Consider the following 19,990-nt stretch of genomic DNA (forward strand, 5'->3'; position numbering starts at 1 on the left):
TATGAAGGATAGGCTGACCTACAAACCAATTATGGCTCGTCACTATCAAAGCAACTATCATCCTGCATGATTAGTCACAGCAAGTTTGAAAATTTCATTACCTGCTAAATCTCGCAAATGGTTTAAATCTATTAAAGAAGCTGAGAATTTTCTTTTGAATTAGCCTTTAATTTTAGAAGCTAAGAAATGCGGAAGAGACACCGTGTTTTTCCTTTGATTTACGACCTACTTGTTTTTATTATCCAATTATTTTTTAGATTTAAACCTTCTTTTTTTCTTTTTTAATATTTTTAATGTTTTGTTTTGATAACAATTAAGAATTTAACAAAATGACTGATCGTTTGCTTTCCTTTTGAAATATTTATTAAACCGTATTTTTTAATTGTCGGCTGTTAACGCCTTTTGGCTCTGTTTCAATCTCACAACTATGTTATTAGTTCGATATCTCTGTTTGTATTATGTTGTTCATTTTTAGACAAAACATGGGTGGTTCAAATATATATTTTTTCAATTTGAACTACTGCCACCAATATCACTGGGGTTAGTCAAATTAGAGGGTAGCTTTATGGCTGCCAATCGGTCAATTTTCGGTCTTATTGGGGGGGGGGGGTCTTTTTTATGTTTATTTTCTTCTAGGCTAAACTACAAATTTTTTTAAATTGTCGTCACATCCGTTTCCTCTTTGTTTTTTTTAACTTCTTCCAGTTGGAAAGACTCGGAGATACCAAGATTAACCCTTTACATACCATATGCTTTTTAATCTGTTAAAATGGATAAGACAATTAATTTTATTTCATGGAATGTTAACGGCTTATATAATCCGTTTAAACGCAAGAAGATTTTTAAAGTTTTTCATAGATTAGATGCACAGATTATTTTCGTTCAGGAGACTCACATTAGGAAGAAAGATAATCAACTTTTTTTTAGATTTTAGAGAGGTCAACAGTTCCGTTCAAATTCACAAGCAAAGGTGAAAGATGTTTCTATTTTTATAGACTCCTCAATTTCGTTGGTCCATCATGAGACAATATCAGACACAAATGGTAGATTTTAATTAATTACTGGTCTGCTTCATAATATAAAAAAATTGTTATGGTTAATGTTTATGCACCCAACGTCAATCACCTTCTATTTTTTTAAACACCTGTTTGCATTGTTTTCGTAATTTAAATGAATACACTGTGAGCATGGGTGGAGATTTCAACTTCTGTATAAACCCTTCAATAGATAGATCAGTGTCAAATCCTGCACTTCCAAACAAATCCGCTGTCTGTATTAATTCCTCTTTAGCTGAATCCGGATTTTAGATGTTTGGAGATTTCTGCACCCATATGATAAAGAATGTTCATTCTTTTCTCATGTCTACCATAATTACTCGAGGATTGATTATTTTTTATTGATGCTAGATTAGCTCCACTTCCTATGGACTGTAACTACGATGCAATTGCCATTTCTGATCATGCAACATTGACCTTATCAATTAAATTACCAGATGTATCCTTTGATGTCAGACAATGGCGATTTAATCCTTCTCTATTTCAAGACTCAGATTTCGTCCAATTTATTAAATAACAGATTTCATTTTTCTTTTTAACTAATTTTACTGAAGAGATTTCCAGTAGGATAATATGGGATACTTTTAACGCATTTCCGTGGTCAAATTATTTCATATTCCGGTGGTTTCAAAAAAGGAACTAATAATGAAATACGTATATTGGCTGACAAGGTTAAAAGAAATGGATAAAAAAAATATTCTGATACTCCGAATCTGGAGCTTTTTAAAAAGAGAACAGAACTCCAATTACAACATAGTTTATTATTAACATCTTCAATTTAAAATCTACTACTTAAAAACAAAAGTCAATTTTATATAAATGGTGACAAATCCGGTAAATTATTGGCCAACCAGTTGAAAGCTACTTTATCTGAACGTCAGATTAATAGAATTCGTAAACCAGATGGTACTTACACGATAGATCATGTTCAAATCAACAAATCCTTTCAAGAATTTTATTCTTCTTTATACCATTCAGAATCCCCTGAGGATTCTACATTAGTGTATGGATTTTTAAGAAATCTGAAGATTCCCCAACTATCTTTAAATGAATGTTCTACATTATATGCTCCCATGTCGGAGGAACAAATAAAGTAAGTAATATTTTCAATGAACTCGGGTTAAGCACCCGGCCCTGACGGATATACAGGTGATTTTTTTTATATCCTTTTCTGATATTCTTGTTCCCCGGTTAGCCAAAATTTCTAAAGACGCCCTATCAGTGGGTAAACTACCACCAACTTTCTATGAAACAACTATTTCTTTAATTCTTAAGAAGGATAAAGATCCCACTGATTGTGCATCGTATAGACCTATTTCTTTATTAAATGTAGATTCAAAAATATTTTGGAAATATATTGTCCTTTAGACTGGAAAAGGTTCTCCCACAAGTTATCTCGGAAGACCAGACAGGATTTATTCAGAATCTTTATTTACATTTTAATATTAGAACATTAATGTATATTACATATACCCCTTCATCCCAAATCACAGAATGTGTTGTTTCGCTAGATGCTGAAAAGGCGTTTGACAGATTCGACTGGGAATATCTATTCAATACACTTCAAAAATTAAATTTTAGCCTTAAATTTATGTCTGCGATGAAAATGATTTATTATACATCTATGGCTTCAATACTTACTAATAATCAAATATCTCCTTTGTTTATGCTTTTTCGAGGTACGAGACAAGGTTTCCCGTTAAGCACGTTATTATTTGATATTCCTTTAGAACCCTTGGCTTTTGCATTCCGGGATTCTTCAAATGTATGTGGCATTACTCGCAGACAGAAGATTCATAAGCTATGTCTTTTCGCAGATGACCTTTTACTTTATATTTATAATCCGTATGAATCTGTCCCCGCTGTACTATAACTACTAGATCAGTTTAGTGTTTTTTTTTCTGGCAAAAGGTTAAATCTTAATAAGAGCGAACTTCATCCATTTAATATACAAACCCCCATTTAGAGCCAATGACCTTTTAGATTGTTAACTGACTGTTTCATGTATTTAGGTGTTAAATTACCAAGAAACATAATGACTTACTTAAAGCTAATATATTGCCTTTAATTGGCCATGTTAAACAATTGTTTACTAAGTGGTCTCCACTGTCTTTATCATTGGTAGGCCGAATTAATGCGATTAAGATGAATATTTTACCAATTTTTTTATATTTGTTTCAAGCGATTCCAACTTTTGACCCGAAATATTTTCTTGACATTATTGATTCTAAAATTCTTTCATATATTTGGCAGAATAAAAACCCAAGGTTAAGTAAGAAATATTTTAAAAAACTAAAAATGGATGGTGGTATGGCCTTGCCTAACTTTAGATTATATCATTGGGCAATTAATGTCAGATATTTAATTTTTTGGATACAAGATTTAGATGTAATTCAATGCCCCAAATGAGCATACTTTGAACACCAATGAGTACTTGAATTTTCATTGGTTTCTTTTTTCGGAGCTTCACTCCCTTTTGCACTTACCAAATTAAGTAAACATATGACTATCCCAATTGTTGAACATACAATACGAATACGGTTTCAATTTCGCAAATTTTTTGGATTGAATAAATTTAACTTGTCAAGTCCCATTCAATCTATTTTTTTCTTTCATCCATCCAGAGTTGACTCAGCTTTTTCCATATGGAAAAGGAAGAGAATAGCATGTTTTTGTGATCTATTTATTGATAACTGTTTTTCACCTTTTGAACAATTGACTAACAAATACAATTTGCCTAGATCACACTTTTTTCGATATTTGCAGATTAGAATTTTTTAGAAAGCTACCATACCCGCTTTTCCGACATCTTACAAAGTTGAAACTACGGGAAAAAATGGAGGTTTTAATCCTTATCAGAAGGGCTTGATAGTAATAATCTATGACTTAATTATGAAAATACGTCCAGAATCATTGGACAAAATTAAGAATGAATGGGAAAGCGAACTTCAGACATCTGTACTTGCAGAGACTTGGAAGAAAATTCTTCATTTAGTTAATACATCTTCAATGTGTGTCAGACACTCGTTGATACAGTTTAAGGTCCTTCACTAGACTCAGATGTCCAAAGATAAGCTAGCTCGTTTTTATAACCATATAAATCTTATATGTGATAGATGCAAATCAAATATGGCTTCTTTGTCACATGTATTTTGTTCTTGTCCTCTTTTAGAAAGACATTGGAAAGACATTTTTAACTTTAATTCAACCGTATTGAAGATTGATTTACAACTTCACCCTATCACTGCAACTTTTGGATTACCAAGGATGGAAACTGGCCATTTATCTGCTTCCGCTAATCGTATGATTGCTTTTGTTATATCAATGACCAAACGATCCATTTTGCTTAAATGGAAGGATCCAATACCCCCTACTAATTTTCAATGCTTCTCTCAAAATATATCATGTTTAAACTTGGAAAAAAATTAGGAGTGGTACTGTTGAACCTTCGCTTAAATTTGAAGATATTTGGACTTCATTTATTCAATATTTTCACATGATGTAGATCCCGTTTCAATAACTTTCTAACTTGGAGGAACGGAGCTGACGACATAATATTTTTCTGTTTCTAATGAGAAATTTTAGCCCATTTTTTTTCTTTTTTTGTTTGTTTTTTTTTGCAATTTTTCTGTTTAGTTTAGTTTATATTGCTTCTAATTTTTTTATTGATTTGTTTTTTTTTCTTTTTTATATAATAATTTTTTTCTTTCCTTTCTTTTATATTATGTTCATTTACTGAGAGATTGTTGGATCTACAGTTTTTTATGTTTTATTTTTCTTTATGATTATTCATGCTATGATTGTTATCCTTATCTCTTTGTATTACGTATAAGTATTGATGCTATATATCAATCTGTATTAATTTGAAAACTGATAAAAAGATTGAAAAAGAAAGACACAGACCTGGTACGTGTGCAGGGATCAACGCCATGAATGGCGTTTATTTCCTTGTTATTCATCCTTCGTAACTCGATGATATCTTCTTATATTGCTGACACGTCCCCAACTACATTTATTTATCCGATAAACCATTGCTATCTGCATTTCCGTTCCTGAAATTCACCCTCTCCTCACTGCTGCCCTGCCTGGTGATCCGAGCTGTCGGAACTCTCTGCTGCATCAATGAACTGATATTGTTGCATTGATCATGGTCTAATTTCATCTGAAACCTCTGGTCGATTCCCACTGCCCCCATCCTACTGTCGTGCTCTACGTGCGGCTGAATCAGTCTGCTAAACCGTAGATATGGGCAAATTTCACCACAATCTCCAGTGTGGCTGCATCATGTTCTCAACGAGCTGAAGGTTGCGGCCTTTTCAGGTCAATATATCACTTCTCCCTCAAAGTAAGCTCAGATACTGAAGACTTTGATCTTTATGAACTGGAGCATGTAATGAATTGTTCATTCGTCAGGCATCTTCACTGGACCACGGAACCACCGCTTCTCACCTTTGTGTTGGTCGAGGTGATGCCGTTATTTCCAGTTCATGGTTGATTTCACTGATCGATGATCCCCGTCTCCAGCAGGTAACCCTGCTGTTGGGTGCAACCCCCTCCAAATCTGAATCCAAGAACAGGTTTGTACATTTGAATTCCCCCTCTTTGAATCTGCTAACGTTGGTCCAAGCTCGCTGTCATGTTTGTGTTTATTTCCCTCCTTACATTGAACATCCTGTCGTGGGGAATGTGCGGTCTCTCCAAAGGCTTCACTCTCTACCTGATGACCATGGCAATGGCAGATCTACTGGCCGTTCTCCTCAAGCTGGTGATGAGACAGATTCCGATTCTTCATTGGGAAACGTTTGGTTTCCTGGAGTAAATCCCCGTGTGTAATATCCACACCGTCCCACTGTACGCAGCCACCGACTGTTCTGTCTCGTTCACCGTCGCTTTTACTTTTGATCGGTTTGTGGCCATTCCTTGTCAGAAGCTGAAAGCGAAATAATGCACCGAGAGAACGGCGGCAGTGGTTCTGGGGACGGTACAGGCCCTTCGGGCCACGATGTTGTGCAGGACAAATTAAACAAGTTTATCATTCCTTAACTAAATTCATCATTTCTGCCGACACAATGTCCACAACCCTCCATTACCTGAACATCCATGTGCTCCACTCGTATTTCCCTCCACGGCCACACCTGACATTCCAAGCAGACAACAATCCATAGGTTAAAAAAAATTGTCGCAAGAATCTTCTTTGAACTCACTGCCTCTCAACTTGAAGGCTTGTGCTCTGGTATTCGACGCTTCGCCCCCGCGAAAGAGAAACCAGTTATCTACGGTATTTGTGCCTCTCGTAATCTTATAAACTGATGTCAGTTCTCACCTCAAACTTTGATGCTGCAGATGAAAAAACAAAGTTTGTCCAACTTCTCCCAACAGCACATGTTGTCTAATCCGATCAGCATCCTGGATCTTCGGCACCCTCTTCACACACTCCGCATCCTTCCGGTAACGGGGCGACCAGAATTGAATGCAACACTCCAGGTGCGGCCTAACCAGAGTTTCATACAGCAGAGACATAACTTCCCGACTCTTGAACTCAGTGCCTTGAATAATAGAAGTAAACATGCCATACATCTTCTTCACCGACGTGTCAACCAGTGAAACCACTTTCAGAGTCCTGTGGAGTTATACCACAAGATCCCTCTGTCCATCAACACCGTAAAGGGTCTTGTCAATGACAGGGTACGGTCAATTTATATTTGATCTCCCGAAGTGCCCACCGATCATTTCGCCGGATTAAACTCCATCGGCCAATTCTACGCCCATATCTGCAACTGACCTATATCCAATTGTATCCTTTGTCAATCTTCAACACAATCCACAACACCACCAATCTTTCTATCATCCGAGAATTTACCAACACACCCATCCACATGTTCATCCAGGTTTGTGTGTTTGTTTGTTAGGGTGCAGTGGGAAATAATCCCTTTTGTGTTCGATGATCTCGTTACTGGAGATACAGTCTCACTGGACCCTGCCAGTCCGTTCTGGCCCACGCCTTCATTATCCCGGTCCCGCTCCACTCGCCTTTATTGGGATCTCTGCCTTATTCTTTATTCCATATCTTACTTTCGGATGGGGACCCCAGGTTTTGTCGTCTTGTATATTGGATGGGGACGATTTATTGGGTTTGTTGAGGAATTTGGCTTGTTGATGTGTTGGAAACATAGAAACATAGAAAACCTACAGCACGATTCAGGCCCTTCAGCCCACAAAGTTGTGCCGAACATGTCCCTACCTAAGAAATTACTAGGCATACCCATAGCCCTCTATTTTTCTAAGCTCCATGCACCTATCCGAAAGTCTCTTAAAAGACATTATCGTATCCGCCTCCACCACTGTTTGCAGCAGCCCATTCCGTGCACTCACTCTGAGTAAAAAAAATACCCGTCATCTCCTCTATTCCTACTCCACAGGGCATTAAACCTGCGTTCATCTGTGGCGAAGGAAATATTGGAAGTGATTTGTACCTTTCAGCTGTCACTTTCCTAGCTCTCAGGTACTCAGGACAACAACGGTTTTGCAATTCATAATCGGAATCCGTCCGACGTTCCCTACTGACTTTTAGAGGAACTTTCGCTGCGTGTTTAATATTCCTGGGCACCAGTTTGGAAATGCCGGGGATTGAACCCGGACCACATGCGTGCAAAGCACGCGCTGTCCCACTGAGTTGCATCATCCGACGCCAGTGAGCAAATTTTGTCTTACAATCCGACCTGCCTTTCTACCGCTGAGGACAAATCATCGACAGTCAAAGGCGATAAATAGTGAAGCAGGCCCTTTGGCGCTTCGAGTCGGGTCCACCAATCAATACAATAATGGCTGGTCATGCAAATTTAATCCCCTGTTCCCGCTCCCTCCCCAGGCCTTTTGATGCCTTTTCGGTCCATCTGGCTTCTTCATGAAAAGGAACTAAGTGGGTAATTAACTGAGCGGAGACAACGCGATTGAGAAGAAAATTTCGAGGTGCTCCGCAGAAACAGTGTTTTATTTAATGGCGAACCGTCGAAAGGTGTTGGTGTTCTGAGGAACCCGGATGTCCTTGTGCACAAACCAGTGAGATTTGAGATGCAGGGTTGGCGATCAATGAAGAGACAAATCGCATGTCGGCCTTTATTGAAAGAATGAAGGAATACAGAGGACCCCGCAGGACAGAACCTGGAATATAAGAACATATAAATCAGTAAAGAGAAAGTCAACCCACACGGCTATTCGACACCTCTTTACCATTCAAAAGTTCATGGCGACTCTGGTTGGACACTAAACTCCGCATTCCCTCCGACCGGTGACCGTTCACTGATTTATTTCTCCATCTCTGCCAGAACATATCCATATACTCAGCTTCCACCGGCCTTTGAGGCAGGGAGTTCCAGATTCACGCCTTCTTGTGTAGCAGGTCCGGGCCCCTCCGTGGGGATGGATACGCTTGTGATCGATGAAGTGTCGCAAAGTTGCACCGGGTCTGTCCAGTGAGGAGAGGTTCAGCAGCGTGGGCCGACACTCTCTGGAGTACAGTGAATGAGAGGTGACCCCAGTCTGGCCCCACATGGTCAGGTACAGAGACAAAGATACAGTTTGATATCTGAAAATAGGTGAAAAAAAGATTAAAAAAAGGAACCTCATGTGTGCAAATAGAATACAAAGTGAAAATGAAGCAAATGCTAAGCAGATCAGTTCCCATCTGTGGGAAGTGAAACGGAGTTAAGGTTTCAGATCAAAATCCCTCCCTGCATCACCCTATCGTAATCCTTCCCATTTACAGTTCCTCCGAGGGGTGTTTGAAGACCTGTTCTCGCAGGTAGTCAGTATTTACAGCATTTTATGTTTATTTTTTTGGTTTCTCAGCTTATCAAGGAGGTCATTCGGCTCATCCTGTCCTAGTTGGCAACAGATAATCAGTTGGCTTTCAGCAGTAACGAAGAGCAGCTCACCCGAGTGCATTTCCAAGGATGAAGAGCGCACATGGTAGGTAAATTGATGTGTGAAATCCCCCTTGTGTGGCCATGAGTGGTCGAATACGGGAAGGAGCTGATGGTAATGTTATCAGCATACAACAGCATCAGTGCAAATGGGTGATTGATGTGTGGACCTCGTGTGCCGAAGGACCTGTACTTGTGCTCGGTGGCTCTATGATCATGACCCGATCACGCAGGAGCTCAGCCTGTAGTGACGAAGCAGAGCGATTGAGTATATTGCCAGCACTGGAATATTCCATCTCTGTGAACAATTGGATTTGTGGGGTTGTTTTTTTTTTTCTCAGAAGCTGCAGGGTGATTTAATGGCGTTTATTCACATTTATACTACAGCTGAATTCTGCCAATGAACGTTAATTCAAGGATTGCAATTGACAATTGCAATTACCGCTGACACATGTTCGATGTCTTTGACTAAAGAGAAAGGAGAAAGAGGTTGTCAGGATCGGGATAGAAGCAGAGAAACAGGGAAAAAGCAAGATATGTACGGAGAGGGAGAAACGGAAGACAGAGGGAAGTGATGGAGAGAGAGAGAGAGAAATGTGAGGAGGAGGGAGAGAGACAGGAAGAGTGAGATAGCGGAAGAGGGATATAGCGAGAAATACAAAATTCAGGGCAAAGAAAAGGAGCGTTCATGACGCGAGCAATACAGTGGAGAGAGAGAACGATGAAAAACGATAGAACATACATGAAGCACTCAACAGATGCGGCAGGAACTGTAGCAGGAGAACCAGCGTGAAAGCCTGAGGTCGCAGACTCTTTGTCAGAACAGGGGGGCAGAGATAACAAGCTGGTATCAAGTTGCCGGGCGAGTGGGGAAGGGACTTGTGGGCCAAAGGGGGAATGTCTGGGATGGTGAGACCGGGTGTGGTTCGGGATCAGCTGTCACCTTATGTCTCAGAGCTTTGGTCATAACAGGATTTCAACTTTAAGTGGGAGATGCAGGGAGCAGGTAGGTAGGTTTACTTGCACCGTTTATTTCTATCATTTAATGATTCGCACAATCCGATTCAGCGGGTATTTAACCGAGTTCTTCAGCACCGCTCGTAATTTGTTCTGAGTCACGGCGTAAATACACGTGTTGGTGCAGGTAATTTGAAGCTGCAACAATCCAGCTGTGTTTTCTATGATATTGCGAGCATCACTGAAAGAGTAATCGTAAAATCTTTGAAATTAGCTGATAGATTCGAAACACCACCTGTGTTACCCACAACAACATGAAACTGCCGGTTATACTGAAGAGTAAAAAACGATGGATTTCCTTCGGTTCCCCATCTTCGGTTCCCTGTCATTCTCTCCATTGCTGCGGCCCCAGAGCCCCCTACGGACTCTACTTGCCGCTAAAATCCATCTGACCGTCAGAACCGTGAGCAGCAAAACCAGAACGAACAGAACACAAGGGGTTAAAATGAAATGAAACATGTCAGATGCCCCCATGCTGGGAATGTATAGAAGCTCGGTTTAGTGACACAATCCCAGGGTTATCAATTATTGCTACAGGCTCATATATGAAGTACCATGAGACACTCTCCAAACAGCCCAGCACACTCACTGTCCCGATAACCACAGCGGTCGTTCTCTCGGTGCAATATTTTGTTTTCAGCTTCTCACACCAAATGAAAACAAATCGATCAAAGGTGAAAGCGACTGTCAGCCAGACAGAGACCAGGGTGCTTGCAAATATCAACCACATATTGAGACTGCACACGGGAGTGATGCGAAGGAGTTATAGTGGTAAATAAATCACAATAGTCCACCTCAGCAGGGGGTCCGAGATAATAACCAGGAGATCAGCCGCTGTCATTCGCACCAGGTAGCGTGAGATACATTTGGAGAGACCGCCGTTTTCTCTAGACATTATCACAATCGCCACTGAGTTCATTGGAAGGGAGAGAAAAGGAAGTCGAGGAATTACTGACCAGGCCCGGAGTCAAATCCGCAGTTTGATCGGATCCGGTGACAATTACGTTTTGTTGCTGCATCGAGCGGTGGAAACTGGTTCCTGTATCATGCGAAAGGCCGAGAGAAGGCGCATCAGGTGTGGGCAGAAGGGGTTTGCGGCGTGAAATAGCATAGGTCGTTGATATGGATAAGGATTCCTTACTGACGACCAGAAACTTGTGAAGCACCAACTTGATAACTGTCTCCTCAGAGGCAACAAAGGATGCATCAACTTTACCGGCGCCGTCGACGTATCCTGGTGAATGGAATCGGTGGATCGTGCTGATAGAATGCGGCGTCGTTCCATTAGCCAACATCAACTTCACCGGCGCTCCCTGCCGGTGCCGGACCAACTGAAGGACAAAACCAGGGTATTCTGTGAGCGCATAGACTGGGAAACATCATCTGTAGAAAGAGAAACCAGTTAACATTCCGGGTCAGTGAGCCTTCGTCAGATCTTTTCTGAGAAAGGACCTGGGCCGAACCGGTATCTGGTTTGTCTTTCCATTCATGATTCCTGCCGGGCTGAGGGCTTCCGGAATTTCCTGTTTTGTTTCACATTCCATCATCTGTCGCCGTCCTGGTTTTACAACATAAGAATGGCCGATTCCAACAGGAACAGTGCATTCTGACACAACCTCACAGCCAGATGCGTCTTCCACTGAATCCATTACCGGGAGACAGGGGAGAAGATTTCAACGACCAGCAGCAGGTTCGGGGCAGCAGTCAGACTTTCTACACCGGTGTCAGATGCAGATATAATAGAGTTAAATTTCAAAACAGTGGTCACCATGAAACACATGGTCCTCTATTTTTCCGACCCCTGAAGTACTTCTATAAACTGTGACATATTTGGTCACAGAACACATGCATTTTAAAGAAATCCACAACCACTTCATTCTACAGCATGGAACTCCTCACAACAGCTGAAGCGTTACTACCCACCGGTGATCTGATTCCTGTCCCTAAACCAGCTACCTGCTCCCAGTGCGTTTACAGGCAATCTTGCTGCATCAAGAACCCGGCTGTAGAAACAGAATAATCGCAAATGCAGTGCAGCTGCGACAAGACCAAACATGAAGACACAGCGGGAATGCTGCGACTAGGCAGGTGGCTGTGGAAGCGAGCAGCGAGAGAAATAATCCCAAATAATTGAATTAAACGCCAATTTCCACCAACCGCAGCTGAGTGAACGGCTTACCGGCTGAAAGAACAGGATAGTAAATTTCTTCCATCCGCCAGGTTACTGGATATTCCATTTCACTGAGACGCTGTGACTCTGTTGCTCCAGAATCCACAGCTCCGGCAGTCACTCTGAGCTGATGAATCCAATAAGCACTGATTTATACAAAGGATCAGTCTCCAATGACACTGTTATGCCCCTGACCATTGCTCTTAGTTGCACTCACTTGAACAAACATATTACATCAACACCATCGTTTCTGGTGTAAGTATTGTGACAATTCAACACAAATACATCAAAATGCTTGGCACGAGCTCAGCCATGTCTCTGATAGAAGGAAGACCGGTCGCCTTCATCACGCATGACTGGTCGTTGTCAGTGAGTGGCTTCATTTCCAGCTCTCAACTTCTGAATTGACAACTAATTCGCCTGTACGTGTGGACGATTTCTCCCCTGTGCTCAATGAATCCAGCGGTACAATCTGAACTCGCTCGTCTGCATTTTCCCAGTTGGAACTGTTCACCTCCTTACTTCAGTCCTTCAGCTCCCTCCTCCTGCTTACCCAACCTGCACACTCAGTAAATGGTAACTGATCCAAAACGCCGCTCTCCCTGTCTAGCACACCGCGGGTTCCAATCGCCATTAAAGCCCTTCTTTGCTATACCCAGTTATCTGTAGTTTTTTTTTCCTTGTATAAGTTTAACCTGTTGTTGAGATATCCCCTGCTGGATCGAGACTTTCCATGAAGTATACTTAAAGTTGTTTTCCATGTCTTTTCCCAAAAAAAGACCACTGTATAAAGCACGAAGTGGTAGTCTGTTGTTGAAGGACATTCTCTGACTTGTACAGATCTCCTTCTGTATACAGATGTCTTTTTCTGCTGCTTGTCTGCTTGCTCCGACCATTACCCCGCTATATCTATGGTGGAGTGTTGGTCCGATGGTGCAGAGAAGGCGCAGCGGGAATGATTACCAGAACGCGGGCACAATGCTGGGGTGAGTTTGCAGCGTTCGGAACGGAACCTTTGCTGGTTTGGGAATGAAGGTGATTTTTCCGGGCGTGCTTCGGGTTGACCTGATTGCCAGATGTACGAAGTTTGAATTCAAGTAGAGGTGCTAAAGGAGAGTGTTGGACAATCGGCAATGACCGCACACAGAGCAGAGATATTCGAATTGATTCATCGACCTCGGGAGTATGGGCTTATCCACTGTCTCGGCTGCCATACGAACAAACTGTCTGCAGCGACGTATTAGCTCCAGAGAAACAAGTAGTCTCTACTCCTGCACAGCCGCTGTGCATTTGTGAGATTCACGGTCTGTGTTTCTGTGTTCTTTCCTGCAGTCCAATGACCAGAATCCTGCACAAAGCAACGCGCGTGTTTCCACACACAGCGCTGCACCCACCCTCAGTAACACCACCTGCAGTGGGGCGTGTCACCATCACACCACAAAACTGGAAACCCATTGTCACCGCACACAGACAGAGACAGAGACACACACACACACACTTGGTCAACAGGATGGAGACACTGCGACACCGATCCTGACACAAGCGGAGAGTCAGAAAGACACCGACTGGAACTGAGAGGTAGAAACTGAGGGCAGTAAGCGGATCCATTTACAGTTTTCACACAGTTGTGTTGGAAACTGTCACTCCTGCTGGCCCATCCGTAAACGTTACCGGTTGAACACCCCTCTACCTGTGTCTGGAACACCACAAAGACCCAGGTCTGGAACAACATTAACACTGTCGCCATTGACTTTTGTTTGCTCTCAGTGCCTTAACACCCCAATAACACAGACACACACAGACATAAACACACACACACACACACACACACACACACACACACACACACACATACACACCACACACACAGACACACACAGACACACACACCACACACAGACACACGCATACAGACACACAACACCACACACACAGACACACACACACACCACACACAGATACACATACAGACACACAGACAGTCACACCACACACACACACACACACACACACACACACACTGACACACACACGCCCTCCATCCCCGCCGAACCTTCGAAAAACACCCATAGTTGGGAGATGACACCGAGAAAAACGTCGATAGAACAGGAGGGATTGAAACAAAGGGCCATGTTGCAGAAGTAGGAGAAATGTGTGAGCACCTCAGCCTGCCAGAGAAGAAGAGAGAAATAAGAAGGAATGGCTCAATCTGCAAATGCAGGAGCAGGCGGGCAAAATGATAACATAAAGATAACACTAACGTGGGAAATGCTTGACGTAAGAAGGCTGGATGTCGGTTTTAAAAAAGACAAGCATAAGACACAATTGAGGAAAGAAAGAGGGAGAGAGAGTGAGAGAGAGAGTGAGTGAGAGAGAAAAGGAGAGAGATAAATAGCTATGGAGACAGAACAAAATTCTTGCTGTACGTACCAGCTTCCGGTAAGTGTGAGTGTGTGGGGTTGATTCTGTACCTGTCAGTCTCTGGTACAGTATGAGAGTGTGGGGTTCATTCTATTTCTTGCCTCGTGTTCTAAAAATTGGCATTGACTCGTTGTGCATATTTATCTACATTTGTTGCTCAAACGATATTTATCTCAGCTATATTTATCAATCTCTGGCTGATACATTTATTTTAAAAAATCTTGCGAGTTTCAACGATGCTGGTTGTGCTGGAGCAGTACATCGAGAGTCATAGATTCATGCAGCTCAGTAACAGGCCGTTCGGCCCATCCTGTCATGCAGACCATTGATTCTGTATTCACACTAATCCCATTGAAAACACTCCTGTATAACCTTCTCTGCCTTGGCCATTGACCTTTTCCTCTGGGTAAATGTTAAGTGTTTGTCAGCGTCCTAGATTCCACCTTCCTTCTGCTTGAATAACAGTGTTCCGAAAAATTCCCTTTGAACCTCTGACTCCTAACCTACTCTTTGTCTGAGTTTTAACACACGGTCAAGGGGAAGATATCCCGACTACACACACCATCTGTGCACCAATATCGATCAGAACATAATTTTTTGATCGAATGCTGCGCTATTGACAGATAACGTCGCTTCCAGCCTGACGCTGTGCGAGAGTGCTGGGCGGCTATCTAATGAACTGACTGTGTATTGCGCTGGGCAGCAGTCTATGAAGTTGTGAGTTGGAATCTGAGGGCGGCTCTGGCTCCAACAGAACTGGAGCTCAGAAGATCGAGAAGTTACTTTGCTAAAACATATAGAATCCTGCCGAGTACGTTCCCAGTTTTTTTCCTGCTTTATATTGTCCGTGGCCTCTGGATCCAAATAATCGATGCAGATTGTGAAAAGCCTGAATGGCGCATTTATTGCCATTTCGTTCATCACGTCTCTGTGGCGCGATTGTTGGGGTTTGGAGCCCACCCAGGGACGCTAGATATCCGGCAGCTTTTGCCGTGTGTATTGCTACCAGCTTTGTAACACTCCGCTCCGTGTTGACTTTACTCTCAAAAATATACTTCAGTGACAGAAATCAATATTCCTATACATAAAACACAATACTACCAGCACGTGACATTCTTTGCATTCATTTTGGGACCAAATCAACATGCAAGCCATGGAGCATGAACCCAATACATCCCTTGACAGAACACCAGCGTCACGCATGTTTGATATATAATCGGGCGGCACTGTAGCGTAGCGGTTAGCGCGACACTATTACAGCGCCAGCGATCGGGGTTCGATTCCCGTCGTTGTCTGTAAGGAGCTTGTAAGTTCTCCCGTGTCTGCGTGCGTTTCCTCCGGGTTCTCCGGTTTTCTCCCACATTGCAAAGACGTACGGGTCGGTTAATTTGGGTTTAAAATGGGCGGCGCGGACTCGCTGGGCCAGAAGTGCCTCTTATCATGCTGTAAATAAAATTCAAAATTTAAAATATAAATTGTAAAAAAATAATCAATACATCCATGAAGTGTTTTGCGGCTGTAACACAGGGCCCAGTTTCTCAGTGCCCTCTGGCGGCAGGTCGCTGTTATATATGGTCCAGCCTCTCAGTGACCTCTGGCGGCAGGTCGCTGTTACACAAGGCCCAAATCTTCAATGCCCAGTGGCGGCAGGTCGCTGATACAAAGGGCACAGCGCCTCAGTACCCTCTGGTGGCAGGTCGCTATTACACAGGGCCTAGTTCATCAGAGCCCTCCTGAAGAAGGGCCCACCCCGAAACGTTGACCGCCTGCTTTTCTCCACGGAAGCTGCATAGCCTGCTGAGTTCCTCCAGCATCATCGTGTTTTTCATCGAGATTCCACCATCTGAAGTACTTTGTTTCTCTACTGTTACACAGGGCCAAACCCCTCAGTTCTCTCTGGCGGCAGGTCACTGTCACATGGGGCCCAGACCATCAGTACACACAGACGGCAGGTCGCTGTTTCAGAGGGCACAGCCCCTCATTTCCCTCTGGGGGCAGCTCACTGTTGCACAGGACCCAGACTGTCAGTGCCCTCTGGCGACAGGTTCCCTGTTACACAGGGCCCAACTCCTCAGTGCCCCCTGTTGGCAGGGCGCTTCCTCACTGAGCCAATTGAGACCACTCCCTGTCATTTCCCGAACCCGGGAGCCCTGACGCTCCACTTCCCATTCACATCAACATGCATGTTAAATAAAAATAACGACAACGGTTGCTGGCATTCCCAACTACCGGGTGCAATGTCAATTGTTCTTTTTTTGGGGGATGCTTAGTTATTCAATTTGAGTATGCAACGATATGACTAAAGAGCACCGAATGGAAATAAATACTTATTTCAATTCTCTCACCAGGTAAGAGCATTTCCACAATTTCTTGTTTCTATCTGGGACTGACGTGCATTCTTATATTTGGTAAAATATTGCGTTATACCCCTCTACCTCAAAGATTTGAACCAACATAAACGATTTTAAAATGAAAATAAAATCAGATGGTTTTGCTCATAATTTAAACTATACAGATCAATGGTGTGTGGCCGACGTATAGAAAAGCCCCTCTTCTCACTCTTTCAGTTTCTCCCCAACAGGTGAGTAAATCAAGCAGGTGTCAGATAGACTTCCAGACACAAAAGTCATCAAATACTGTGGGAAGAGATCGGGAACAAGGAACTGACGTTGGCTGATCAGCCATGACAGGGTTGAATGCCGGGGAACTCTCGACGGGCCGAATAGCCCACTGCAGCTTCTGTTTTCTGTGTCGAAGCTTTGTGCTCGTCCGAACTGATCAATTTCATCAAATTCACTACTCACTTCCACCTCACCCTCAAATCCATTGATCCATTTCCGACAACACTCGGCCCTTTCTTCATCTTTCTGCTTCTGTCTGAGGAGACAAACTGTCCTCTGACTTTTACCACAAACCTACTGACTCCCACAACCACTTGGACTGCACGCCCTCACACCCTGTATCCTGTGAGGACGCCACCCCATTCTGTTCCTCCGTTTCTGCCGGCCTCTTCTGGCGAGCTGAGACCTTCCACCCTGGGGCATCTGACGTGTTTGCCTTTTTCAGGAAACATGTCTTTCGCTCCACTATGGTTGATGGAGCCTTCATCCGCATCTCCTCTATTTCCCACACTTGTGATCTCAATCCAGCAACCAGGACAGAACAATGGAGGGATTCCCTTGATCCTCACCTTTTATTGTATCAGAGTCCCAACATCATCATTTGTCATTTCCGCCAGCTGAAACGCGATCCCACCAACAGCCGCATGTTCCTCTCCCCACCCCTTTCTGCTTTCCGCAGAGACTGCTCTCTCCGTGACTTGGGGTCACTCATTGCTCCCCACCCAATCATTTCCCTCCTAAGGCATGTTCTCCTGTAACCTTAGGAGGTGTAACACCTGCCCCGACAACTCCTCCACTAACCAGGGACTGAACAGCTCTTCCAGGTGATCCAGACATTCACATGCACCACCTCCAACCCGGCCTCTGGCATCCCGTGGTCCCGACGTGACCTCCTTTACCAAGCACAGACTGCGCGACCGCTTTGCCGAGCACTTGTTCTTTGTCCGCAAGCGCTCCCGGTTGCAGGCATTTTCAGCTCCCCTCCCTATTCCCACACCGACCTGCCTGTTCTCGGCCTCCTCCACTACCAAGCTCAGGCCAAATTCAAACTTGAGAAACATCACTTCACATGAAATGAACTGATTTTTCCATTTTCAGGTAACCCTCACCCCCTCTATTACGTTCTCTCTCCTTTTTATCCACTTGGATCCTCTCGCACAGCCCCAACACTCAGTCCCCAGTGACCCAGCTTCTCTCCCCTCCCGCTCCTGGTCCATCTAACCTTCACCCACACGCTCCACCCGCTCTGTCCCCTACACGTTCCATCCCCACTGTTGCCTTCTGCCCAACCCCCCTCCCTTCTCTGCTTCCACTCACCACTTTCCTTTCGAATCAGATTCCATCATCTCTAGCCCTTTGTATCTCCAACAACCACCCCCATCCGCTAGTTCTGTATCCATCCCTCCCTCTCCCACCTGGCTCCATCTGCCAATCCACCGCTCCCCCCCTCAATCCACCTATCACTGATCAGCACCTGTCTCACCCTGCCATCCCCATCCGCTTTATACCGGCTACCTCAGTCCTGATGCAGGGTGTCTGTCCGAAACGTTGACCCTCCCATACCCCGATGATGCTTGACCCGCTGTTCCTCCAGGAGCTAGTCTTTTCCGTTGCTCCAGATGCCAGAATCTGCTGCCTTTTCTGTTTTTCTAGTTCAGATATTTACCCTATCATCTGCATGCACATGGTGGGCCGAAAGGCCCGTTTCTGTATTTCATGGGTCTGTGACTCCGTGCTATGTATCCTTAATCACCTCATGGGAAACTCCAAAGTTTAGAGTTTGTGTGAGTTCGAGGAGACCTGCGGTGATGGTGTTCACTTACACCCGCTGTGCTTATCGTTCGGGGGGCGGGGCACACACACCTGTCTGCATCGACGGTGCTGAGGTCGAGAGGGTTGAGAGCTTCACGTTCCAAGGAGTGAACATCACTAATAGGAACATCTGTCCCAGTCAAACGACGCAGACGCCACGACTATGAAAGCTCAACGGCGCATCTACTTTGGCAAGGCTAACGAAATTTGGCATATCCTTGTCAACCCTTAACAATTTTTTTCGATGCACCACAGAAATCACCCTATCCCGATGCATCACGGCTTGGCATGTCAACTGCTGTTTCCATTCCCGCAAGAAGCTTCAGAGTTGCGGACACAGCTCAGCTCATCACAGAAACCAGTCTACCCTCCATGGACACTGTTTACAGTGCTCTTTGTCTCGGCAAAGCAGAAAGATGCTGAAAGATCCCACCCACCCCGGACATTCCCTCTTCTCCCCCCTCCCATCGGGTAAAAAATAAAAAAGCCTGAAAGCACGGTACCACCTCCATGACAACTTCTATCCCGCTGTTTTAAGACTATTAAACGATTCACTCTTTCGGTAAGATGGACTATTGACCTCACAATCTCCCTCGTTATGACCTTGCACCTTGTTGTTTGCCTGCACTGCACTTTCTCTGCAGCTGTGACACTTTACTCTGTATTCTGTTATTGTTTTACCTTGTACTATGACAATACATTGTGTAATCAATTGATCCGTATGAACGGTATGCAAGGCAAGTTTTTTTCACTGTACCTCGACACATATGACAATAATAAACCAATTCCAATTCCAGCTCTCGCTGTGAGAGGCCGCTGGTTTGGGAGGTGTTGTGGACGGCAGAGGAATATTTCATCGTGAGGTAGACGCCGTCTGCGGTTGTTCAGCGCAGAAACACCGATGTCAGGGCGAAGCGCCAGTCTACCGACTTGCACATCCCCCTCCCCCACCCCCACCCCCGTCGCCTTATT

This window comes from Pristis pectinata, chromosome 29, assembly GCF_009764475.1.
Source record: "Pristis pectinata isolate sPriPec2 chromosome 29, sPriPec2.1.pri, whole genome shotgun sequence".
Classification (NCBI taxonomy): Eukaryota; Metazoa; Chordata; class Chondrichthyes; order Rhinopristiformes; family Pristidae; genus Pristis; species Pristis pectinata.